This window comes from Leuciscus leuciscus (assembly GCF_965113295.1).
Source record: "Leuciscus leuciscus genome assembly, chromosome: 24".
NCBI classification, from domain to species: domain Eukaryota; kingdom Metazoa; phylum Chordata; class Actinopteri; order Cypriniformes; family Leuciscidae; genus Leuciscus; species Leuciscus leuciscus.
The window spans coordinates 15,881,243-15,908,280 of NC_138723.1; the positions used below are offsets into that span (position 1 = coordinate 15,881,243).

General features: G+C 39.9%; 2 protein-coding genes across 7 annotated transcripts in view; one reads left to right on the top strand and one right to left on the bottom strand.

Annotated features, from left to right (window-relative positions):
• The window catches only part of cadm2a (cell adhesion molecule 2a), a 500,950-nt gene that overhangs the window by 311,179 nt on the left and 162,733 nt on the right, over window positions 1–27,038 (bottom strand). The window lies entirely within an intron of this gene.
• Window positions 1–27,038, top strand: part of LOC309489028 (C-type lectin domain family 17, member A-like) — a 261,815-nt gene that overhangs the window by 117,040 nt on the left and 117,737 nt on the right. The gene's annotated exons all lie outside the window — the stretch shown is intronic.

Genomic DNA, 27,038 nt, shown 5'->3' on the forward strand with positions numbered 1-27,038 from the left:
TTTTTGAAAGACTTGAAAGTGGAAAAATTATCAATTATGAATTAATATGAAAAACATATCATTATAAAATAAATTAAAAATATTGATAAAAATATATATTTTTTAAACATCTGAAAAATGATCCCATGGTAGCAGTATGTGCAATTCTAAGGGTCAGAGAGGGGGTGGGAAATGGTCATGTAAAACTAAATCACAAAGTTTTAACAGCAACTGATATTATAAATGTGCTTCAGGCAAAATAACAAAATGCTACAAAAGGGTAGCATATGGCCCTTTAAAAGTACAGAAGGCATTTTGGCTTTTTGCCATAGGACGGCATGTTTTCTAACAGGGAGAGGATAATCTGCAGTTTGTGCACGATGTCCTTCTCCTGGCTTTGCGGATAGCTTTGGGTATATCGATCGAGGGGTGTTTTTAGATGTTTGGGAGCAGGCTGTGAGGAGCCTATGAAAGGTTATGTGTTGGAAAAGGTCTCGGCACTAGAGTGGAGCTGCAGGTTTGTTTAGCTATGCTCGTTGTGAATGCTAAAATAAGAGGGGAGGCTGCAGCATTCCTGGAGTCACTATCAGTGCTGTCAGACCCGAGGCACTGCTGGAACTCTCAAAGTGTCTGTGCTACACGAGCCAATACGCAGCAAAAACAAGCACACGGCTACATGCATATACACATGATAGCTAAAATTCAAACTTCAAATACTTAGTTCAAATGGTTTGATGTGCAATTCTATCCCACCTCTACAGAAGTATTGCAGCAAAATCCTGTGAAAGTACTGCAATGAGCAAGCTAAATCTTTAGAGATTTTCCCATTTTCTGCCTTCATCCAGAGTCAAGCCAGGCACACTTAACATGAATACATCAGCATGAACTGTGCCATAAGCAGGGGTGCACATAACTTTTTTTTTTGTCTGGTTCTCACGGGAGCACCTGAAGATTGTGCTTGGTACTCACACTTTATACGGCACACTTATCCTACAAGCTGTAAGTCATTACTTTCTTCCTGACAGCTCTCCTCACTATAACACTTTGTTCACTGTAGAAATTAAATATAGGTTCAAACTGTATTTTTATTTATTTTATATTAACATTAATGACAGACAACAGCAGGAATATTAAGCTGCTGTCACTTTAAGACTGAATGCACAGAGCTAATATACTGACACACATCTGTTTACTTTTTCAACTGTTCACTTATAACGTAAGTGAGAGAATACTTGCCGAGACGGGTATTTTGACATCATTTTGTGTTTATGTGTCCGTTCAAGCACAAGTAAATGCAAAAGAGGAATCAATTCGCAATTTGATAAATTCTGATATTACTGAAGATTGTCCTTTTTGTTTGCAAAACAAAATGTGTTCATGCATTGTGAAAGATTGAAACCTTTTTTTAATAAATTAAGCTTTTTTATTTACTTTGTGATTTTTCAATTAAAGTGTTTATTTGTGGTTTTAAATATGTAAAATCATCTGACTTCTCAATTGTTGTCTCAATTTCTTGTTAGGTCAAGCAAAAATGACAATTTATACCACTAGAAATGAAAGAGAGCAAAAGAGCAAAATGTCTGTAACAGTTTAGAAGCTGCTCTTGTAAAACTAGTACAATCTAGGATTTTGATTTATTATTATACATTAATACAAAATATTGTATGTAAGAAAGTATAAATGTGATCCTTTGTGAAATTGTTGAAGAAGAGTTGTATTTTTTTCCTTTTTGTTAAGGTGATTCTCATTTTATTTTAATATCAAATGGGTGTTGTTTGATGAGTTTGTTCTTTTTTTAATTTTATTTATTTTTGTTATGTAAATTGTAATAAAAATAAGTTTTGTATAATCAAATCTCTCTCTCTCTCTCTCTCTCTCTCTCTCTCTCTCTCTCTCTCTCTCTCTCTCTCTCTCTCTCTCTCGTAGAAAATGTTAAATGGATTAATATAACTAAACAAACTGAGAGTTTTCTCTTGGTATTATAGACGTCATTTCTATAGGAGGCTTCTAGGGTACTAGTTATTCTGCATCGCCCCCTGTGGCTCAGTGTGGGCGTTGCATGATATTAGCATGCACACAATGAGCCAAAATAAATCTCGTGCCTGCCCTGCTGTGTAACACCCTATAAGTATTAGAGCAGTGTAGTTGTGAGCCCTCTAGAGATGGACAGACTGTGAGGTACTGGGTGAAGGACATTCTGAGAACTGAAATTGCTTTCTTATAAGACTGGACTCAAAGCAAGTAGCTTTGGAAAAATAACTACCATCAACGTGAAGAAGTCTGTGAGCTGTAATCTCAGAAGTCAAATATGTGTGCTCAATCCCGAAGAGCAGAGAGGTCATACTGGGTCTCCTTTATCAATCTAACGTAGAAACGAGCACAGAAATCATCTTACGACAGGGTTCACGTGAGATTCATTAAACATTTGTATGCTGCCAATCTAACATATGATAAATGTACGAATGATCGTACGTTGATAAATGTGGCGGCTGAAAACGATCATCATTTGAATATCACACCCCCTAAAAATTCCCGGTCTAGGAGCCTTGCCCCATAGAGTTTACGACATGAAGAAACGTAACCCTGGCCTTTCTCTAGAAACACCTGTTAACCTTGTAATTTCAAACAATTAAATTAATTTATATAAATATATAAAAATACCGGTAACTCAAACGAAACATTTACAAACATTATAAACACTTTATTACACAGCTCTGTGGAATACTTGATTCTGATTGGTCAATCGCAATGTTGAGTACAGTTATTTAATTACGTCATCCATTATCAAGGACTCGCTCTCTCGTTTCATACAAACTCATCTGCAGCCATTTTGCGACTATTGTTTTATACACTGTTGGATTATAAAATTACAAACAGGTACGATTTTAAAAGTTTCATCTCAAATCTCTAATCCCCATAATTATTTATGGCGACATGCTGTGTAATACGTGGTGTGACTGTACTGTATCCCTTAAATGTCCATCTTGTTTGAACTTGCCGCGCTAGCAACTGCTCCCATTTGAAGCTCATTTGAATTGAATTGAGAGAGAGAGATGGTTTGAAAGATAGGGTTTGCAGGAGATGGTTGCTGTATCTCTTTCAGACACATCGGATAAGGGTGTGAAATGGTTTGCTTGTCTCTTAGCACAACAAGCTCTAACATCTCAGATATTTCATTGCCTCAAGTTTTTTTTTTTTTAAGTGGTTTCTTTTTCTGCAGTTGTGGTTGCCATAGCAATGGTGGGGATGAAGAGTAAGGGAGGATGGTGTGCGTAGGGGGGATGTTTGGAGAGAGTGATAGTGGGATTGCCAAGGTGCTATAAACGTAGGTAATTTCTGCACCTGTTTTAAGTGATAACATACGATCCGAACACACAAACTTGCACATGCTCACATTTTGGCACGTCTGAAACAGAAAAACTGAATCTGAGGTAGCGCCTTCACAGGTATTCCCACTTGCCTCCGAACTCCATGGATTTCACAACCAACCAATCAGCTTAGCTGGAGGAGGCTGGATTTGCTCTCGATAGAAAATCAAAAGTCATGAAATAAATACATTGAGTTGTAAATAAGTCAGAGGACATCTAATCACACGACATCAACGAAATACATTAAACTACAAATTGTGTGTGTTTTTAATATTGTTATTCATGTCATACTATAATAGCGAGAAGAGAAGACAAGACAACAAAAGACAAGGAGGGGAGGGGAAAAGAAAAGAAGAGTAGAGACACGATGATGAGAAGAGAGGAGACAAGATTAGACAAGTCGAGACAAGAGGAGAGACTTGGATAAAAATGTTGAGGAAAGAGACAAGAGATGAGAGGAGAAAGACAAGATTATAGAAGACAAGAGGAGAGAGGAGAGGGAAAAGAAGAAGAGAAAAGAGGAGACAACATGATAGCAGAGACATGAGGAGAGAATAAAAGAGAGGAGGAGATGAGACAAGATTAAGAAGACGAAAGGAGAGAAGAGGTGAAGAAAGCAAAGGAGACAAGACTAGATGAGAAGAGACAAGAGAAGAGAAACAGATGAAACAGTTGAGGAAGTAGAGGAGACTTAAAGAAGACAAGATGAGAAGAGAGGAGACAAGATAAGGCAAGACAAGGAATGAGTTATGAGACAGGTCGAGATGAGGAGAGACATGGATAAAAATGTTGAGGAAAGAAAAGAGACAAGCGATGAGCGGAGGGAGAAAAGGCAAAACAAGAGGAGACAAAACGAGATGAGACAAGAGAGAGAAGAGAAGAAGAGAGAGAGAGGAGACCTACAATAGATAAATTGATAGGAGAAAAGATGAGCCATAAAGAGATTAGAGGAGAGGAGACGAGAGTATTCTATGCCATTTCCATTTAATCATTTAGCAGATGCTTTTATCCAAAGTGACTTACAAATGAGGAGAACAATAGAAGCAGTTAATCCAACAAAAGAGCAACTATATTTAAGTGCTGTGACAAGTCCCAGTTAGTCTAGCAGAGTACACAGAGCAACTTAGGCAGAAAACAGTCAAGGTTATATTCTACACTAATTACTCTATACATACAACTCTCCCTATAATAGTTTCAGTTCCAATACTTTTAAACCATTTACCATTTTTCTTTTTAACTCGTTTGTATCTTTTAGAACAATTTGTGAGCTGGGTGGGAGGTGGTATCTATTTTTAGTTTTACTTGAGCAATTATTTTACTGCACCACAGTACAGCGCGTAGTCAATAAACATTAGTTACCCGCGCACAAATATAAACATACAGAATCCTTAGAACATATATATCACAAAAGCCCTGAACAGTGCTTTTGCAGCTGATCAATGTGGCAGAGAAATTTTCTCTCTATAGTCAGAAAAAGCAATTATTTCCTAAAAAGCAGCATTACAGAAATAATCACCTATTAGTCACAAAATACAAGACTGTGTTTTATACAGACCACTGGGAACTGATCCTCCGTAACTCTTTTCCATAATTAGTGTACGATGGCCAAAAGTGAGTCTCTCTCTCCTCATCTCACACAGCCGCATTTAAAGCTCACCACCTGAGACACAAGACAGCTGACCGCTCTCAATGCTGAGAGCGAGAGAGAGAGAGAGAGAGAGAGAGAGAGAGAGAGAGAGAGAGAGAGAGAGAGAGAGAGAGAGAGAGAGAGAGAGCGAGAGAGAGAGAGACAGAGAGAGAGAGAGAACGCTGTCCTGGCACACCGGCCACACCTGAGGCCCGTACACCTGAGTCTCCACACCTGGGTCACACATTCTCACTTATACTTGGGCTGGCAAGGACAAATGGAGAACAGGTCCAGAATGATCTTCCATGATCTTCCATGAACGACCGGTTTTATTAAGGGACAGCTTTTTTTATATACTTTTGTGAGGATTATTCTATCAATAACTTATTTTTTGTAAGACTATTTAACAATATAAATCACATTGTGGCACCCATTTATTTAAAATTATCTTTAGAAATGAATCAATTGCCTGAAATTAATGATCAATTATCAACAGTTACAACCCTCTACATTGTGAGTAAATCACTCAATTTTTTTTTTAAAAACTAAATTTTGCAATAAGCAACTAAATAAAGGGCACCTAAACTAAAACACTCTGATTGAGCATTTGACTTGGGAAAAAATGCGTGAGCTCATTAAATGATGGCGTGGACAAAGTCATTCCAAATGTAAATAAAAAGGGAGTACAGCGTATTGGACTGGAGTCGGTTAATTTGTATCTCTCTGTCTTGACAGCGCACTATTTTCATTGATATCAAAGCATTTGCAGTTATTACCCTCTTATCACTATGGGGGGAGTGTATTTACAATTAAAATATTTCTGTGGCACTTTTGTCCCAACCACTAGTACATTTCTGGACCTAACCACATTGGTTTGAGATGTAATTTACATGCTCATCACAGCACAGATGGTTGATAGCTACTACCATAAAAGTGAAAGTGAGAGAAAGAAGGGGGCAGAAAGAGATAAACAGAGGCAGAGCAACCGAATGAGAGATAATGACAGTGTCTCGCACCCCAGACTTCCCTACAGTATCAACTTATGTGAGTGTCGACTCCCCTGAGAGCAATCAGTGTCTAAAGAACACATATAAGTGCAAAATCGTTCTTCCTCAAACAGCAGGGTGAAGGTGATACCCGCCATTTTAGCCTACACTGACATCACTGTAATCAGACACTCTTGAGACCTGCTCTCAGACCAGTCATTTTCACATACAAAAAAAAAAAAAAAGAGCCAGTAAACATACCCCCTCCCCTACTCTCTCATTCTCACACACACCTCCTCTTGTCAGGAACTAACACTTGCAGAAAGCCAAACCACACCACATCTGTCAAGACCTAAACATTTGCATTAGCCAATAACGTCAAACCACAGAAAGTAAAAGCTTTGTCCTGCTGTCTTCCGCTGCTTGCACAACAGGCTGGAAAAGCATTGAATGTAATCTTGTTAATCTGGGAAATTCCTGATCTGTTGGCTCTGATAATCTCATCTACAGACACAAACCAAATTTGGCTCAGCCCTCCTCTGTTAATTCTGTTATCATCACAATACCACAGAATGCAGGCATCCAAAACACAGCATCAGTGTACATTGCCTGAGATCTTGATATCTTGCAATGCCGCAGTCCTGAAATGTACAATGTTTTAAGGTTTCTCAGATTAGATTGTCCAAAGTACCTTAAAAAAAAAAAAAGGACTGCAATTTGGTAATGAGTGGCTCTAAGTGAAATGACAGAACCTTTCCATAAAAAATGTAGTAGCAAAATTTTTGGTTTTATGGATTGCACTTACATTTACAGTACAACTGTAAAGTAAAACTCATTAGAACTCATGATGTCAATACACCAACCTAATGAAGTACTAAAACCTGTTTTGTATCTGAGAAACTGAGATAAATACTAGAAGGTGCACAGTATCCTGTACACACAAACACTATCATGATAACAGATAACACCAAAATAATGCAATTAACATTAATTTAACAAGATGTAACATAAAACTCTAATGTACATAACTGATAAAAACAATTAACAGGGTTTTACTTTTTTTTTTTAATTCTGTATTTTACAATTAAAATTACAATCTTTTTTTTACAGTCAACAATCCAGAACACCCTCACAAAACAAAATGTTTAAACTGATAATCACAAATATTGTAGTCAATAATATAGTCAAGTCTCATGTTTAGATTTATTACAGTACATCACTGAGAAATTTTGCTCACTGATTTAGCAGCAAAAAGCACAAGCAACGTCATAAACGTATTACACTTTAATTTAAAGTCCCCCTAGTCAATTATTTTATTGCTTAAAACTTAACTATGATCAACAAAATTATATATTTAAACTTTTTTCGCTGTGAAAATAATTTCTTCAAGCCTTGAAATGGCTTGAATGTAACTCTACACCCTTGCTTCATTTAGTATAAGAGGATTCATTAATATGCATATTAGTCACCATCTCCACTCAATCACATGAGCTCAGAATACCTGACTCACTCAGCTTTACTGTAGTAAACGCTGCAAAATGGCAAGTGGAAATAGTGGTTTAATTCAGACATATGTGTTTGAACCAGAAATTGATTCAGAAGTAGTGAAAGAGCGAATTATGTAGGGTCGTTTTCAACTCGATGTATCATAATGGTAATGTGTTTTATGTATCTCTATCTATATTGCTAAATGTATCAGCAGACAAATATACCGGGATAACCTGGCTTATCTTGAGACTCCACGGCCTTTAATAACAGCAGTTAATGATATGCTAAAGCATGCCTGCAAGATGATGTGATTGGCTACAACATGTTTGTGACATAGAGAACAGGGGCGATTTCAAACCGAGTTTTTGAGGCTGTCTTTGATCAACTGCAGTTTTAAGGAGAAACTACTCAGCGTGTTGACGGATGAATTTGCTCATGGTTTGTCTTAAAGCATATTAAAATCACCACATAGGCATACAAACAATTCAGATTATCAGTGATTTTGAGAGAGTATGTCTGCACGGTTGCCAGTTTGGAAAGATTAAGAAAAACACAAATTTATCCATTTAAGAGTAAAGATCTAATTGGAGGATTTCAAATCTTCACATCTGGAAACCCCAAGCATTAAAGCGTGTGAAGGCTTGTTACCAATGCAAGATAATGGATTTTTTTATTTATTTATTTTTTCATATGAAAGGAAAAAAAAGTTTTCAGGATAAATAACCAGGGGGACAATATCGCAGACAATTATGCTTGATTAATCGAGAGAAGTAGAAATCGAGATCATGATAAAAATACGATTAATCATGCAGCCCTAACACACAGAACACCCGCTGCCATTTTGCAACACCCTAAAATAAATACAGAACACTCTACCAGCCAAACAGTAAAGCCTTGGAAACCATTAGTGAAATTCACCAAATCTGCAGGAAAGGTGGAAGAAAATAAACAGCTTATTCCAGATTTATCTGCTGTAGCTAATCTGAGCCACGTCCCAATGCCAGGGGAAATATCCTCTTCCTGGCAGAGTTAGCACTTTCACACAGCAGATTGGAAAGCTTGGCATGCATTTACACACGTCGATATCCTCAGAGAGTTTCAAAACACCTGCACACAGTCAAACAGGTGACAGTCATTTGGCCCTGTGTTTACAGGTGAGGTCAGTAGATACGTGTGTGTGTGTGTGTGTGTGTGTGTGTGTGTGTGTGTGTGTGTGTGTGTGTGTGTGTGTGTGTGTGCGCGCGCGCGAATAGAACTGGGTGATGTACTGAACATTCACAATGAATTTGCTGGTAATACAAACTTAAGCAACATGATCAATATTATGATTTTAAATAGCTCGATGTTTGGCCATAAGTTTCCTGTTAGACTAGTTTTATGGTCCTTCCTTTATTTCATGAATGATAAATATCAGAGCATTAAGGCAGATATGTTGTAATTGTCTTTGTTTGAAATTCCAGTACACACACACACACAAAAAAAAGAATTTTGTTTAATTAATTTCTGTTAATAAATTCATAACTCTGATTAAATCATTCATTAGCATCACTGTGCTAATGATTAAACTGTTTACAACTCTTTTACATATAATAATACACTATAACATTTAAATGTTTAGGGTTGTTTTAATATCTTTTAAAATGTCATTTATTCCTGTGATGGTAAAGCTGAATTTTCAGCATCATTACTCCCGTCTTCAGTGTCACATGATCCTTCAGAAATCATTCTAATATGCTGATTTCCAGCTCAACAAACATAATAAACAATGTTGAAAAGTCTTATGTCTCTGAATATTCTTTTGGAAAATGTGATTTTTTTTTATATATATTTTTAGGATTCTTTGATTAATATAAAATTCAAAATAGCAGCCTTTATTTCAAATAGTTTTTTTTGTTTGTTTGTTGTTGTAACAACTATAAAAGTATTTTCTGTCACTTTTGATCAATTTTGGATCAACTGAATGTGTCCTGAATAAAACAATGAATAAAATCATAAAAAATAAATAAATAAATAACTGATCCCAAACTTTTGAAAAGTAGTGTAAATATCAAGATATCAAGTATTGCTTGAAAAATATCATGTAGATATACAGCCCATCATGAGTATATATGCAGCAAATATGTTTGTGTGTTTCAGGTTCTTCATAAGTGTAAGACAGACTGTATGTTTGCTTGTATGATGAAGCTGCCAGTGATTGTTTATTTGTGTGTGTGTAGTGTCTGTGTATTTGTGATTGAGCTCTCTCTCTGTGTGTGTGTGTGTGTGTGTGTGTTTGAATGTTTGTATATGTGTAGAGGTTCTCCTCTCCTCGGTGTACATACTCGATTTTAAACAGCTGTCTGAGGTGATGACTCTGAGGAAGATGGATGTGGTTTAGTGCCAAGCTGTCCAGCAGCCAATGTACACAACCGTGTCCCACAGCACCTCACGCACACACTGAAACAGCTTGTCTGACAGCTACAGGCCTTCACTGGACAATGCAACACTACAGAGGTTTGATAGTCTGTGCTGCACGGCACCCACAAAACTGGCTGCGTTCCAGTCTGTGAATGCCTGCGCACCCACTGTAGGACACCCATATGTCTTTCTGCATTGAGAGACTACAACAGGGACCCGCGTCCTGAAGGAAATCCATTCGCCATGATGAAACTCATCAGTGAAGGGTTATAACGGGCAGAAAGAGAGGGGTGACGCAAGCCATGCTGAATCAGACGCCTGCCAATATGTGTATCTGTGTGCATTGTTTAGAGGGTTAGCGGGGTGAGAGTGCTAGACAAAGACAGGGAAAATAAAGGAGAACGTATAGAAGGAAATAAACGATTTGTTTCCCCATCTGTGGCTTTGAACAGCTGACGAAATCTGAATGCAAATACAGTTCTGTCTGTTTTGGACGTGATTTATCATTATGGTGATGGTAGTGCTTGTGGCACGGTAAACACATGCCTTTCCTTTTATTCATAGGTAAACTGTGGACAGAAATTAAACGAAAGAGGATGAACAACAGAACCATGGCTTAGTACATTGACTTGTGGTCAAGGTTCGAATCTGGCTCAAATAGTTTCTGACCAATTTCACCATCTGCTCGCAACTATTATATATATATCATATTTTTTTTAAATGATGTTTTAGACAAAACAAAAACAAAAATAAAGATTATTGGAGTTTTACTTACTATGTAAAATACCATTTTAGTCTTTCTACATCAAAATGTCATGCTTAATTCAAAATGTTGCTTACTTTGTAATTACTGTAAATTTACTAGCAATTTCTAAGTGAAAATTGAGTAAGACATTAGAGTCCTATTCTCACTATTGACTTGCTCAATAGCATGCATATTACTAGGATATTGGCTGTTTATTAGTACTTATAAAGCACGTATTAATGCATTATTCTGCATGGCCATATTCTACATCCCCTTAATCCTACCCAATTATTAATAAGCAGTAATTAGGAGATTATTTAGGCAAAAGTTAATAGTGAGAATTGGACCCTAATCTAAAGTGTTACCGAAAATAGTTTTAAAGGAAATCCTATACCAAGTGTAGCGATGTCCAATAAGTGAATCAATTGATATTTTGAGTGAAATCTTCATAAAACGTACTCGGTTACTAACGTAACCTCGGTTCTCTCTAGAAGAGGGAACGAGTACTGCGTAAGATATCTTACGCTAGGGGAAAATCCTTTTCCGCGAGATATTGAAGCCAAAAATTATCCTTAATTTTGTAATAATGCAAAACGCGTTGCAGCAGCAATGCAGACATAGGCGAGACAGCTCGCGCGCCTATTGGCTGCTCTGCGGCAACTGCAGCAGCCTATCGAGCGAGGCCTGGCGTGACGTCAGACCCAATCAGGGCACTTCGCGCCCGCTGCGTCACGTCCCGCCAAAATGGGCGTGGTCTAGGCCTATAAATATCGCTCGCAGGCAGCTATTATCTGGTTTTTCATCATCGAAGCAACCAGAGCGTGTGCATGCACGGCAAGATACGCAGTACTCGTTCCCTCTTCTAGAGAGAACCGAGGTTACGTTAGTAACCGAGTACGTTCTCTTACGAGAGGTCTCTCGTACTGCGTAAGATATCTTACGCTAGGGGACCCAGTGTAAAACGCCGTGCATGCTGAGATCTGACACCAAAGACCCAAGGGCGAAAGCCCGGGGTACATATAGTGCACAATCACTCAGTGAACTCACAGAGAGTCCGGGAAGAAGGAGGGGTGCAGCCTCACTTTTCCACATAAAGTAGCGTCGAAGGGACGCAAATTTCATCATACAGACAGGGCGGGGTACGGCCTGAACTGATGGGAAAAAATGTGGGTCTTACACAGTTTGCCCAGCTTTAAACTGTCGAAAATTGAGCTGTGCTCAGTAAACGCAGCATTCTGAGCTGAACGCATCAGGTCAGATAATACTGGTAGTTTAGACCGACAGCAGCCTGGCCTGCAGGGCGGGAACCTCTAGGTTATAAAACCTTATAAATGTAGACGGGGAGGCCCAGCCTGCCGCCATACAAATATCTTGCAAGGCAATCCCACTTGACCAGGCCCACGAAGAGGCCATGCCTCTCGTGGAATGCGCTCTGACACCCAAAGGGCACTGCATGCCCTTGGAGGCGTATGCCAGCGCTATAGCATCAACTATCCATCTGGATAGGCTCTGTTTCGACGCGGCTAGTCCCTTAGAACGTCCGCTAAACGAAACAAAGAGCTGTTCCGTCTGTCTGAAAACAGACGAGCGAGACACATACAGATGGTGGACAACCAGAATGCCTATTACCGCCGCGCCAGCTGCCGCGGCGAAATCACCGCGGCAAAAATAAACCAGCCGCATTTCAAAGTCGTTCCCGAAATGACCGCCAGGTGGCGCAAAGGGACATTGTGCAAAACAGCAGCAATTGCCGTATTTTAAAATGTAAGTGGGTTAAATATAAAACCCTAAGCCTAATAGGCATATTGTTCATATATATAAATAGGCCTATTAGGCTACAACAGAATAGAACCAAAGATAGAATCAATTTTAGAACTGAAAAAATAGAATCAAAAGTTAAAAATAGAGACAATATTAGGAGCAATGATGCTGAATATTTTTACTATTCTATTGAGGAATTAGATAAATGAAGAGCTCTCGTGAGCGATACAATTGCATAGTAATTTATAGTGATTTCAAAAGCAGTCGTTAAAAAAAAAATACATGGAGTAGTGTGGCATAATTTTTGAGAGATTACGCGGAACGCGTTTTAGTTAAGATCCTGGTTTCAATGCCCTTATAGGCTAGGCTACTGCTTTAAAAAATGTCACAACGCGTTTTGAGATTGTTTTGAATTAAAAATTGAAGTTTAAAATGTAGTGTTTTGGCACACCAGGTCGAGTGGCGTTACGCATTGTTCAAAAATCAGGTTTTATTCTGGCATGTTGAATTAGCGTTAGAATATTTTTTAGATTTTAGATTTCGTTAGATTTTTTTTCTCATAACAGCTAAAATAACTTAATATATGCCTTGTCTTAATATGACTTAATATAGGCAATAGGCATATAATAGCCTATATAATAAATTAGCAAAACTTGGCCACTAAATATTTAATTTTCAATTATTTTAATTATCACAATTAAAGTTTTAATTTTATTAAATTGAACAAGCAGCATTTAATCAAATATTCTAAAAGATGTATTATTAATAATAATGTTATTTCAACATAATATTTCGTTTTTTCGACATATGTGCGTGCAACAAGCAAGATGTGTATTTGTAAATCCGGTGATGCGTGCATTGATTTTTATCAATAAACTAGTGTTTTCTGACAGTGTCGACTGCAAAGATGAAGTTGACGATCGCCATATTTGTAGTGAACGCACCTAGAGAGAAATGCACGTAAAGACATAATCAGAGAGTAGCCTTTTTCTTTTCGTTTTGAATTATTTCGTTTGAAGACATTTCAAGCTTTGTGTATTTGATGTATTTATCATGTCTGTGTGAGGCATACGCTGAGTTTCGTTAAGTTAGGAGGATGAGATGCGCTCCAGCTGACGTGCAATGCAAGTGACCGCGCGGGCGCCTCCATGATTAGTGTCTGTTATATTTGCTTCTCTTACTTATCTCTTAAATCCAGCAATTGGTTGATGAAAAATTGATTAAAATTAAGATACAATTTATAGAAAACGAAATTCACTTTAAAGAAAGGTTTTCTACTAAACAAAACTTAATGAAGTGGTCAAAATCATGTCTGACCCACTCCATATCCATCTCTCGATATAATGCATCCTATCTTACTCGTGCTGTTCACTTTTCATATTCAACATAGATGGAAAAAAATAACATTAGAATATTTTAACAAATATGATACTAAATGAGATTATTTAATAGCTACAACAGTATAGTAGGCCTATAGACTCTATTTGTACAAATTGCTGCACATTAATTTAATTAAATGAAACCTTGTAACGAATTCACACTGTAGGGTAGACTGTGTACAGTTGAGACACCTTAAATAACTTGCGTTCGCAGCAAGCACAAGTTGTGATTTTTGCTGTGCACTTGCATATTAGTGTCAGCTGGGAAGGAAATATAGAGACCAGACCTCTTGGAACTTTAATTTAATACATAGCGTTGGGAAAGCATACTGAAATTACATCCCTACAAATTTATTAGGCCCTATACTGAAAATAAATGTATCGAATTTAAGCAAAGTAGCCTAAATGTTAAGACTGTAAGCCCTTTGCTTTTTTACGTAGCCTATAAAGGATTCTTATAGCCGACTTTGTGTTAATTTAATCTGTAGAGGATTTTTTAACTCAAACATTAACACTGAAATAAATTAAACTAAAGTATTGTAAAATTTTTGGCACGACGAGTGGCGCTATGCATTGTTCTAAAGCCAGGTTTTATTCTAGCATGTTGAATCAGTGTTCGACAAACGCGGCGGCGCGTTCATTTGAATGTAGAGCGCTTCTCGCTCGTGTGAGCGAACACACACTCGAACGTTAGGCCATGTCGCAACGAGTGAATCGTGGCCGAGTGGTTGAACTTACGTTACGATCAATTAGATGACACGGGTTCGAAACCCGAACTAACTGAGACTATTGATATTTTTATATTAGCCTATTAATGCATTTTATAGTCTATTGTTGATGCAGAGAGATTTGTCTATAGTTCTAAAACATAGTTTTTTGCTTATAGCCTATTTACAAAATAAAATCACCATGCATTTCCATTTTACACCAAGGAACAAATATTATACAATGACTTTACTTCTGTAACCAATAATAATTCCAATCGTAATTTCAAAAGCAGTTCTGTTAAAAAAAAAAATATATATATATAGGCTATACATATATTATATATATATGTGTGACGTTTAAACGACAAACAATAAAATCAGAACCAGTATTCTGTTGCGTTAATGGTTCCAGTGTGGCAGTAATGCATCTACGGCTTTTCAAAATGTCACAAAGCGTTTTGAGATTGTTTTGAATGAAATATTGAAGTTAATAATTAAGTGTTTTGGCACACCACGACGAGTGGCAAACTCTTTGTTTTGTTTTGCAAACTCAGCTAGCCTGTGGGGGGTTTGGAGAAGGCAATAGTTGCTTTATCGTGGGGGTGCAGGACAGAGGTGTTAATGTTCCGTCTTTCATATGGAGAGTGTCGGAGCCAGCCTGGCAAAGGCAAAATTCTAAGGATTATCTCAAAATCTCAAAAAGTCCATAGCCTATGTACAGTAGGCCCTATATCTTATAAAATTTTATATTGTAGTTTTATTGATTGTATTTAAAGGTTTTCCACAAACAATTTCAATTTAGCAGCTCTTTAATTCGCGACCCACCTCGTTTTATTGTAAGGTGAATTCAGCAAGGCATGTTGTATCTTTGAAGGAACAAAAGCTATTTGTTACAGTTTTTTCTTCGTGATTTGTGTGGATGACACACAGCGACATATACAGTATTATCAGCTGTATGGTGGTTTTTTTTTTACGCTGAAATGCTTAATTTCGAGAAAGACCCGCCGCGCGCAGTGAGGGAGACCAAACTAACTAAAAAAATATCCAGCGCGAGAGAGGCAAAGAAAAACGCCTGTTCTTAATTTATGTTGCTTTTAACTTTTTTCGTTTTGTACCGTTTTAATTTTTTAATTTAGCTGCAATTTCTTTGACAATAGAAATTTAAAATGTTGCAAGAATAAGATTCTGTGTTTCTTATTTTGCATCACAAAGGGAATAAACTATCGATGCAACCCTGTTTAAATAAATAAACTGTCCCGACACTTTATTCATAGCCTACCTTGAAATGTGCGATGGGTTTTCAAACTTAATTAATTTTCTTTTACATTTTCATTGTTTATTTTTTAATTGAAAGCAATACTGTATTGAAAGTATTTTTCTGATTTGTTCGATCTGTTTTGAAAAATGTCTTCCGTTGCTATGGCCGGGTATAACTGTCAGTCATCTCAATCTCGTGAATGATTCACACACACACAAAAAAATAATTTAGCAGATTTATATTTTTACATATTCAATCAGTCTAATTTTTGTTCAAATAATGAAATATATATATATATATAATAAACAGATAGGAAACTTATCTTTTAAAATGCCGCAGTTGCTGCTGTTTTGCCCTGTCACTTGCGCCACCCGGTATAGTCATTTCGCGAACGACTTTGAAATTCGACTGGTTTATTTTTTCTGCGGCAGTAATAGGCATTGTGGTTGATTATTTATTAAAGAATTCAATTGATAATCATAACAACAAGTAAGCCTATTTAATTCTGAATATAACAAAGAATGCTTAAACCGACTAACATCGGTTAGTAGCCTAGCCTAACTGCAAGTCCTGAAAATGTTTTAATTTTACGGTAAATTATTTTAATTTATTTCACTGTTATGTTTCAGCTAATAAATCTACAAACACATTAAAATACCACGAAGTAAATGACAAGTAACCTATTGACATAGCCTTTCTAAATAATAGGAAAACTGGGCACACAATGTTAACGTGTGTCTACTTTTTTTAAATTGAATGAATTTGAATTCGTTTAACCACAAGATTTATCTTAAATTTATCTGTGACCTCAGATCAGATTACTGCCGCGGCAGATTACGTCATTAAGAGAATAAACTGACACTTTTCAAAGTCTGTGATTACAGCGCCACTCAGCGGTAAAAGGCAGCAAATACACATCCCAATTTTGCCGCCGCGGGAACGGCGGCGGTAAAAGTCTCATTCTGGTTGTCCACCATCTGTAAGCTCGTAATGCCCTGACTGGGCAAAGGAGGCTCGCGTCTCTTTCCTCATCAGGGACCGGTAGGGCTGACAGAGAGATAATCTGCGCCCTAAACGGTGTGTTGAGGGATTTTGGAACATAACCGTGCTTAGGTTTGAGTATAACTTTTGAGTCATTGGGCCCAAACTCCATGCACGCCGCGCTCACAGAGAGCGCGTGCAGATCCCCTATGCGCTTCACTGAAGCGAGAGCCAGCAAAAACACCGTTTTGAAAGACAGGTGTTTCAAATCGATTGACTGTAAAGGCTCAAATGGCGCACCTTTCATGGCTTCCAGAACCGTAGAAAGGTCCCATACGGGGACTGAGGGAGGTCTGGGAGGATTCAGTCTCTTAGCTCCTCTAAGGAAGCGGATGACTAAATCGTTCCTTCCTATTGACTGACCAAGCGTTGTTTCTGAGAACGCTGCTATAGCCGCCACATAAACTTTGAGCGTGGAGGGGGCCCTGCCCCCATCCAACAGCTCTTGTAGGAAGGAAAGCACCTCCGTCACATCACAGTTTGTGGGTGACACACCACGGGCTGTGCACCAGCCCGAAAACACTGACCATTTCGAAGAATAGAGTCGTCTTGTAGACGGAGCTCTAGCCTGCGTGATCGTGTTTAATACTCCTTTAGGGAGTCCAACATGTACCCGTTGATGGCCCAGACATGAAGGGACCATAGTTCCGGGTGAGGATGCCAGATCGAGCCGCGGGCCTGTGAGAGGAGATCTCTCCTCACTGGTACTGGCCACGGGGCAGTACTTGCTAACTGCATCACGGCTGGGAACCAAGGTTGGTTTTTCCAGAACGGTGCTACCAGCAGTACTGAGCATCCTTCTTCCCTGATCCGTTCTATCACCTGAGGCAGGAGAGAGACGGGGGGAAAAGCATAGAGCGGGCGGCGGGGCCACACATGGGCCAGCGCGCTCCTGCTCTTGGAGAAAAATTCTTGACAGTGAGCGTTTTCTTGAGACGCAAACAGGTCCACTTCCGCTCTGCCGAATTTCTTCCACAGCAGTTGGACTGTCTGTGGGTGTAGAGACCATTCGCCTGCCGGAACATTGTTCCTGGACAGTCTGTCTGGTCCTATATTCATGATCCCTGGCACGTGCGCTGCTCTGAGCGAGCGCAGGTTGCACTGAGCCCATACCAGGAGGCGTTCTGCCAGCCTGTACAGTTTCTCGGATCTGATGCCGCCCTGGCGATTTATGTAGGACACCACAGACATGTTGTCCGAACGGACCAAGACGTGGTGACCTTTTATTTGGGGACAAAAACGCGTCAGTGCGTTGTCTACTGCCAGCATTTCGAGGCAGTTTATGTGCAGGAGCTTCTCCCGTTCTGACCACTGGCCGAAGAACGGTCTGCCCTCGAGCAGCGCTCCCCATCCCGAGGTTGACGCGTCCGTGGACACCACTTTCACCCTCGAGGAAGTCCCCAGGCTTACACCTGATTGGTACCAGTCGTTCGCTTTCCAGGGTTTCAGAGCTGTAACGCATTTCTGATTGACCCTGAGGCGAAGCAAACCGGGTGCCCACGCTTCGCGTGGGACTCGCGCTTTCAGCCAAAACTGCAGCGGGCGCATGCGGAGCAGACCCAGCTGGAGCACTGACGATGCTGAGGCCATGAGACCTAGCATCTTCTGAAATCTCTTGAGCGGGACAGACGCGCCGCAGCGAAAAGAGTTCGCTGTGCGTCGAATGTCTACCGCGCGCTGTTGTGATAGTCGCGCTATCATGGATAGTGAGTCCAGTTCTGTGCCCAGGAAAGATATTTTCTGACTGGGTGACAGGGAGCTCTTCGCCCAATTGACACTCAGACCCAAATCCTCGAGGTGATCGAGTAAAATGGTCGTGTGTTCTATGAGCACTGCGCGAGATTGCGCTATAATCAGCCAATCGTCCAAATAGTTCAGCACTCGCATGCCTCTCATTCTGAGGGGTGCGAGCGCCGCATCCATGCACTTCGTAAATGTACGGGGTGCTAGGGACAAACCGAACGGCAGGACTGTGTACTGATATGCCTGGCCCTCGAAGGCGAATCTCAAATATCGCCTGTGACGTGACGCTATCTGTATTTGAAAACACGCGTCTTTCAGATCTATTGACACAAACCAATCTCCTTGGCGAATCTGCACAAGGATTTGCCTGGTCGTGAGCATCCTGAACTGTCGCTTCACAAGCACTTTGTTCAGTTGCCTTAGATCTAGTATGGGTCTGAGACCCCCGTCTTTTTTCGGTACCAGGAAGTATCTGCTGTATAGCCCTCCCTCGCTCTGATCTTGAGAGAGAGGTTCTATGGCCCCTTTGCTCAATAGTTTCGTCACCTCGGCTCGAAGTAGATGTGCTACTTCTGTTTTTACCGTGGTCTCGACGCGCGCCACATAGCGGCGAGGGCGTCGGCGAAACTGCAGCGAATAGCCTCTTTCTATAATGTTCAGCACCCACTTCGAAACCCCGGGTAGCTTTGCCCATGCGTCTGCATGGATAGCTAGGGGTCGAATACGAAGCGCGCTCCGCTCGCTCAGCGATGGAGAAGCTTCGGTGTGCTGTAACACAAGCGTGTCGCTCGTGACATTTGAGGCATGGGGCGCGCTGATGACAGCGGGCAGATTGCCCGCGCTCGACTCCTCTGCGGTGGTTAACCGCGAGGGGGAGGGCTGGGCGGTTCCCGTGGGAACTGTCATGTCTATGTGTGGATGTGGGCGCGGGACAGCGGGCACATTTATCACACCGAAAGCATCGTTCGCTTGCGTGAAGCGAGTGCACGTTGGTTTCGTTTTTACAGAAACCGTGAGACATGCATAACGTGGTGTTAGTGGGCACATTCACCATGTTTGAAGCGCAATCGGTCTGAGCCGATTCATGTGCGCGAGCCCTGTGTGACGGGCTGTGCTTGTGTGTAGAGATGGGCACTGGGCAGTGGGCATTCTTCTTACACATAAAGCACCATCGGCCGTGGCCGGGACACCAGAAAAAAATCACACTTATGGGATTTATCTGGGTAGCCGTAAAAACGGCGTTTGTGTGCAGGCAAGCGGGTGACAGAACCGACTTGTTTACTGCAGGATACACTGGAACAGTCACATTTACTGGAACTGAACGAGCGAGAAGTTGCCATAGAAACAGAGAGCGTCAACATGCTGGCGTTTATTGCAGGCCTGCGTGCATTACAACAGGCTTGTTCACTGCAATATTGACATTTCCAGTCGCCTGAATTCCAGAGGGGAATGGGAAATGTATAGGAAAAAGGAGGTTGGTCCGTCCGCAGCGGGACCAGAAAAACTCCCTTTTTTCCTTACGCCAGTGACGCACGGAACACCATAGAAACGGTGTTTGGGTGCAGGCGAGCGGGTTGTACAACGCGCTCGTTGGCTGCAAAATACACATCTGCAGTCGCCTTTTCAGGGAACTGACAGAGCGAGCATTGACGGCATAATTTTATCTGCCGGTAGACCCGGGGATCGAACGCGGGTCTCTCGCGTGCAAAAACCTGAGAGTCTGCCACTGGGCCACAGGGGGAGACACATTGTAACTCAGTTAGCGCGAGTATTATAAGAGAGCGTCAACGTGCTGGCGTTTGTTTGCAGGCATGCGTGTATTACAACAGGCTTGCTCACTGCAATACAGACATTTCCAGTCGCCCGAACTTCAGAGGGGAACGAGAAATGTACGAGAAAGAGGAGGTCGGTCCATCCGCGGGGGGACCAGAAAACGCTCTTTTCTCCTTTCGCCAGTGACGCACGGAAACCATAGAAACGGTGTTTGGGTGCAGGCGAGCGGGTTGTGCAACGCGCTCGTTGGCTGCAAAATGCACGTCTGCAGTCGCTTTTCAGGGAACTGACAGAGCGAAGCATTGGCGGCATAATTTTAACTGCCGCTAGACCGGGATTCGAACTCCGGTCTCTCGTGAGAAAAACCAATGATTCCGCCACTGAGCCACAGGGGGGGAACGCAAAGGTTTTCGGCTGCACGAGCATATAAGAGCGTCACATGCTTTCTTCGGCGTATGCTTGCAGGCGCGCTTGTATTAAAACAGGCTCGCCTGCTGCAATATTGATATTTCCAGTCGCATGATCAGGGAACTGGGAATATGTATGAGAAATTGAAGGTCAGTCCATCCTCGGAGGGACTAAAAAACACATCTTTCTCCTTTCGCCGGTGAGTGACGCATGAATGGGGCGCAGAAGGCAGGGTAGCTTTCTTATAACGTAAAGAAAAACTAACCCCGACCGTCCGCTTCCAGCCTCCCTTGTGAGCGGCGCAGTTTGCGCGGCTTGAACAGAGGGAGAGAGAAAGCTAGCCCCGTGACCGCCCGCTCCTGACATCCTCTGTGAGCGGCGCGGTGTGCGCGGCTCGAACAGAGGGAGAACAGGTATCGTCCCCCAAGCAGGCAAGGCAAGCGGGCGAACCGGCAAGCTTTGCGGGTTGGGGGGGGGGCGGAGGAGCAGTCTCGGAGAAGGATGCCAGGTGAGTCCTCAGAGTCACCATAGGCAGTACCTAACTCGCAGTGAGGGCAGTCGCCGTCAGCGAGTGCGAGAGCTGCGTGATCAGGAAAAGGGGCGTCTTGAAAAAGACGCCCAGCTCTTTTAGTGCAATGGGAGTGTGTGTCGCGGCGGCGAGCACACACACATACATAAACACAGTAGCAGAGAAAGGATATAATGCCGGAAAGCGCAGCAGGAAGGCAAGGAAGGCGGCGCGGCCAGCGACTTCAGTGACTCGTCCCGCTGAAGGTGCTCTCTCTCGACGGCGCGGCTTCTAATCCAGCTCCAGCGATGCGTGTGCTTCGCTTGAAGGATGAAAAATCAGATAATAGCTGCCTGCGAGCGATATTTATAGGCCTAGACCACGCCCATTTTGGCGGGACGTGACGCAGCGGGCGCGAAGTGCCCTGATTGGGTCTGACGTCACGCCAGGCCTCGCTCGATAGGCTGCTGCAGTTGCCGCAGAGCAGCCAATAGGCGCGCGAGCTGTCTCGCCTATGTCTGCATTGCTGCTGCAACGCGTTTTGCATTATTACAAAATTAAGGATAATTTTTGGCTTCAATATCTCGCGGAAAAGGATTTTCCCCTAGCGTAAGATATCTTACGCAGTACGAGAGACCTCTCGTAAGAGAACCTGATGAATCAGATAGAATCTAGATTAGAACTGAGAAATAAACAAGTAAAATGTACTGGAAATGGGTTCATGACCTAATTCAATAACGATTAAAACAGTAAATATTAAAAGAGTTGTTTTAATAACTTGCATTTTACAAATCAAGTCAAGTCAAGTTTATTTGTATAGCGCTTTTCACAATACAGATTGTATCAAAGCAGCTTCACAGTATTAAATTAAAATAATACAACAAAGTTTGTTTCAAGAGGAATTTATTGATTGATAAAATTAAATTAAATATCCCCAAAATAGCAAGCCAAAGGCAACAGTGGCAAGGAACCGAAAAACTCCATCAAGTGACCTAATGGTGTCCTAAAACTCCATCAGGTGACCTAATGGAGAAAAAAAAAACCTTGGGAGAACCCAGGCTCAGTCGGGGGCCAGTTCTCCTCTGGCAAATCAGCCAAGAGTATTTTAATACAGTTTAATAAAAATTTACATTCTGTAAATTTCGGTTGTAAATTATGTTAAGCTAAATCGTGGCTGCAACAAACTGAACTTATACACGTGAAATTACAAGAAAACAGCCTCATTTATAAAGCTTAATAAAAATATGCATTGGCATGGCTTTATTGGACCCACAAGACCATTATGGTACAGAATCAAAACCTGTTTTGCTTCATACAAAAAGAGAATGTTTTCTGGGAAATGAACGGTCAGCTTAAGCTGGAAACGTTTCTATATATTTTTTTTTTTTTCCTGTCAAAGCACCGCATGCATAATGATGAGTACAATACAGACCCCATTAGATGCAGATATTGAATTATGCATCTTTTAATGTGACAGCTCTGTGTAAGGGAAAATCACGTAGGCAGCAGAATAACAATGCAATTAAGTTCACATCTGAAGGGGAAAATACATTGACATCAACACAGCTCTAATGATGAAGGCAAATGGATAATATGAAGATAAGGTAAGCCTCAACACTACAGAAAAGCCACGGAGAGTCAACAAAAAGACATAAAGAACACTAATGGAATTATAAGTCCCCAAATCCTTCCCTGAGGAGCACAACTGATCCCAGATCAACTTTAATATGGTGGTCTGATAAACTACAGCAGAACAAATGATGTAAATGCTAAGAGTATGTAGTAAAGAAATCTCTGATTTAGCATTCAGATCCTAACTCCACTTAAAGTGAAGGGGTATCAATTTATGAATGCACAAACAAAAACAATGTTTTTTTATTTTTTTAATGATAAATAAATAGATATAATTCATGTTTAAAAATGTAGTTAATTAACTGTAAAATTATAAATTAAACCCTTTTCAAATTGACAAACAATATTAAAAACAAAAAACAAAAGCATTTTAAACAAACATTGATTATGCTTTTTAAATTGTTTATTGTCTGGTTCCACATGAACATTTAACAATTTAACACTCTCTTGTGTGTTGTGTATTTTATGATCTGGCGAATTTGCCTAATGTCGTACAATCTCATTTGTACATTTTTGTATGAATCAAATCATAACAAATTAATACAAAAAGAGTTACACATGAGATCGGGTTGATTGAAATTAAGTTTTTTTTTTAAATGTAGGGTAGGCAATGTTTTTCATTAACACTTTTTGTTATAATGGTTGAAACTCTCTTCACATCCTGATAGCAATCAATAATAGAAGTGGTCTAAATATATATTCTGAGGAAGTCTCATTCGTCCAATCATTGCATTCGGTCAGAATGTAATGATAGGATGTCCTACACCTGCCTGTCAACCTATGTATTTTCATACCTCCGCACACCCTGCTCGCGCAGACATCACACATCATCAGTGCGTTCCGTAAGCACTGTAAACAATTTCTAGCCTCTCCAAGTCAAAATTTTCTAGTGACTGATAACATCTAAAATTTTAAATTGGCCCAAGTGCAATTCTTGTTGCAATAGTCTGTTAACATTGGCTCAATGAGAAATAATGAGAAATAATACGTCAGACTAATTGAAAAATTTAGATGTAACCAGTCACTAGAAAATTTTGACTTGGGGATGTAATTATTTTTTTTACAGTGAGGCTGTACAGAGTTCACTGACACAGAACGCCGCAAACAAAGAGCAGACACTTTTTTACAGTTCCTCCTGAACAAAAACTAATTCATAATTACCGTGATTAAGAGAAGAAAACCAGTGACTTTCTTCCTTGGAGCTGTTCATGTCCTCGGACTCAGAATTATGTTTTTCTATGGCAACACTATCAACGACAGAGCTCTAAGTTGTTTACGTTCATTATTATTGTAATGTTATATGCTTTTAGACATTTAACGGCATTTTGCAGACTCTGCTGACTGTGTGTTCATGTGTTTTGAAGAAGGCGTGACTTTAAAGAGCGCTCTGAAGGGAGGGTGGGATCTCATGCTTTCAAAGCTAGCTTGCTATTGCTAGCCTCTCTGAAATTCCCTACCCTGCCTTTAAGGCAAGGCAAGTTTATTTATATAGCACATTTCATACACAGTAAAAGTGCTTGACATTTCATGCATTCAAAGAAAAAAAAAAAAAATCATAAAAAAGTTTCATAGAAAATAAGTTTATAAATTTAACTCAAAATAGATAACGAAAAGTATTTAGCAAATGGATAAATGTTTTATACAAAGCAAAAACACTGGGCTCTCATAACTAAACTAAAGTGTTGAGCTGGTTAGCCCTGATTTAGAGTGGTTCTGTGTCCTGCTGTGGTAATGACCGGCCACTGAGAGATCAGCGTTAAAGATACTGTTGACAGAACAGACGGAGACATACCGAAAATGACTGAATCAGTGTGCAACGGTGCACTGTCCCAGTGCCAAAACACACATACACACTTCGACACACTTCTGTTGCTTGGTTACATTGCGAGTGATATCCCAGCTTGCTGTTATATGGCTGTGGGATATTTTTTCTTCATTAAGCAACTGAAACTGATAACAATGACAAGAATACCAAACCATTATCAGCTATTCCACAGGAAGACACTTCTCACAGAGGCACTGTGGTACACACGAGTGGAGTTCACGGCTGTGAGTTTGTTGATGGAGCTCAGACGTGTCAAACGCTGTGGGTCATGTTCTACAATTATGCAAACACATTGTACCTGTGATTTTGTTCTGCTAATGAGACAAAATCAGCACATCGCTCTGTCAACTTTTGCAGATACTCTAGCAGTCAAACATTCTAACTTTTGTTTCTTGTGATCTAAAAAAAAAAGCATTTTTTAACTCTATTTGACTATGCAACAACTTTACAAAACAGAATGAGTTGATACTGAAAAGAATGCAGCCAACAAGTGGCCAGCATAACACTTAAAAATTAAATGATGGAATCGACTCAATTTCTGAATGAAAAATTTACACAAATATCTTCAAAGCGACAAATAAATAGGCATATTTATTTGATTTAATTTCATGTCTTAAAATGTAGTTATAATTTAACAGTAAAATAATGAAATAAATTGAAATCTTCAAAATAATTTAAATCTTGAATTCTTGTTTAAAATGTTAGTTAAATATAACAAAAAATGAATATGTAAATTATGTTTTCATACAAACCAATTGTGCAAATTCGTACAGAATTGTAAAATAGCTACGCTTTCTTATTAGACTGGTTTGGTTCAATTTCACTTTTAACTCTAAATTAATAAAGAAAATGATTTTAAAATCGTTTATTGACTGTTCCTTTGAATGAACTGTCCAATTCAACACAACCCATGACAATTTGTATTTTATGTTTGGCGGACTGGTGCCAAATTCGTAAGATTTTTTACGATATCATTTATAAACTTTTGTACAAGCTGCTTACATTCTTTATCCCCTATTTTATTTTATTTTTTTTCATACAAATTAAATGTGCTAATTCATACAAAATTATCAAATCGTAAAATGTTTTCTCATTAGACAATTCGTAACTATTTCACGTTTTGGCGAATTGGTGCCGAATTCCTATTACTTTGTGCATTTGTATGTTTTTGTATGATATACTTAGTTTTAGGTTAGGATCTTCATGCTTTTTTCCCATAAAAAGTATGTTTTTATACAAATCATTTGTGCAAATTCACACAAAATTGTCAAATTGTAAAATAGTTAAATTTCTCTGGAGATTGCTTTGGTCCAATTACATTTTTAACTCAAAATGGATACAGAATAAAATCAAATGGATAAATCCAATAAAAAAATAAAAAAATTAAAAAAATTAAACAAAAATGATTTATTCAATGTATTATTTATTGATCATTTTTATTCACTGTAAAAACATCCCAGGATGATCTCATGATGCACCTCATGAAGTTTGATGACACACAGGGATGGACATTAGTCATTCTGTCTACTCAAGCACAACAGATAAATATGCATCAGATTACACATCATTTTAGTGTCTTGTACATTCAAGTACAAAAACAGCTAAATGAAAACATAAGGCATCATATTTGGTCATAATACAAAGACTCACTGGGCAACTCAATTAACACAAATACTCTGTCTGGCCTCCTTTTGTGATGCTGAAAGTTTGAGTGAAATTTCTCACCAGCATCCTCCCGGCTCTTTCTTTCTCTTTCCATCACAGCGTTCCCTCTCCTGCCATCGATATAAAGGCCATCTGTCTTGTTCTGCAGCGATTTATTCTATCCAGATCAAGTTAAGGAGCCACGTGGCCCTGGCGCCCTCCTTTCTCTCCCCATAGCGCTCTTGTAAGGGGCTTATTTACAAGCCAAACAACAAGCTTCCTTTTTTCGATTCCCTATAAAGCACACGAGGGGCTAGATAAGATGGCGCATCAGAGATAGGACGAAAGAATAAAATAAATAATGATACAAAAAGGCTTTAAAGTGTGTGCTGCTCTTTTCGGTACACTCTGAGGTCCAGCGAGGGCCAATCAGATCAGAGGAGGTCGGGGAGCCTTAGAAAACTTTCCACAACGAATAAAAGGTGGAAGCTCAGAGAGCCGCGATGCCCCGAACTCTGCGCACAGCTTTATTCTGTAGCTTTTATCTGATGACCCCAATCTGCTAGGGTCGAAGGTTAATCAGGGTCATTTGCTTTTCTAATTACAGATACAGAACTCATCTGCCCAGACGCACACACAGGCCAGAGGTGCCAGACACGCAGGTACACACACGCATAAACACACTTCATTGGCACCTCTAGAAGCTCGGGTATTACTGGAATGGAAAATGCACCCTGTTCTTTTCTTTTGCTCTGATCTGCATTCATTT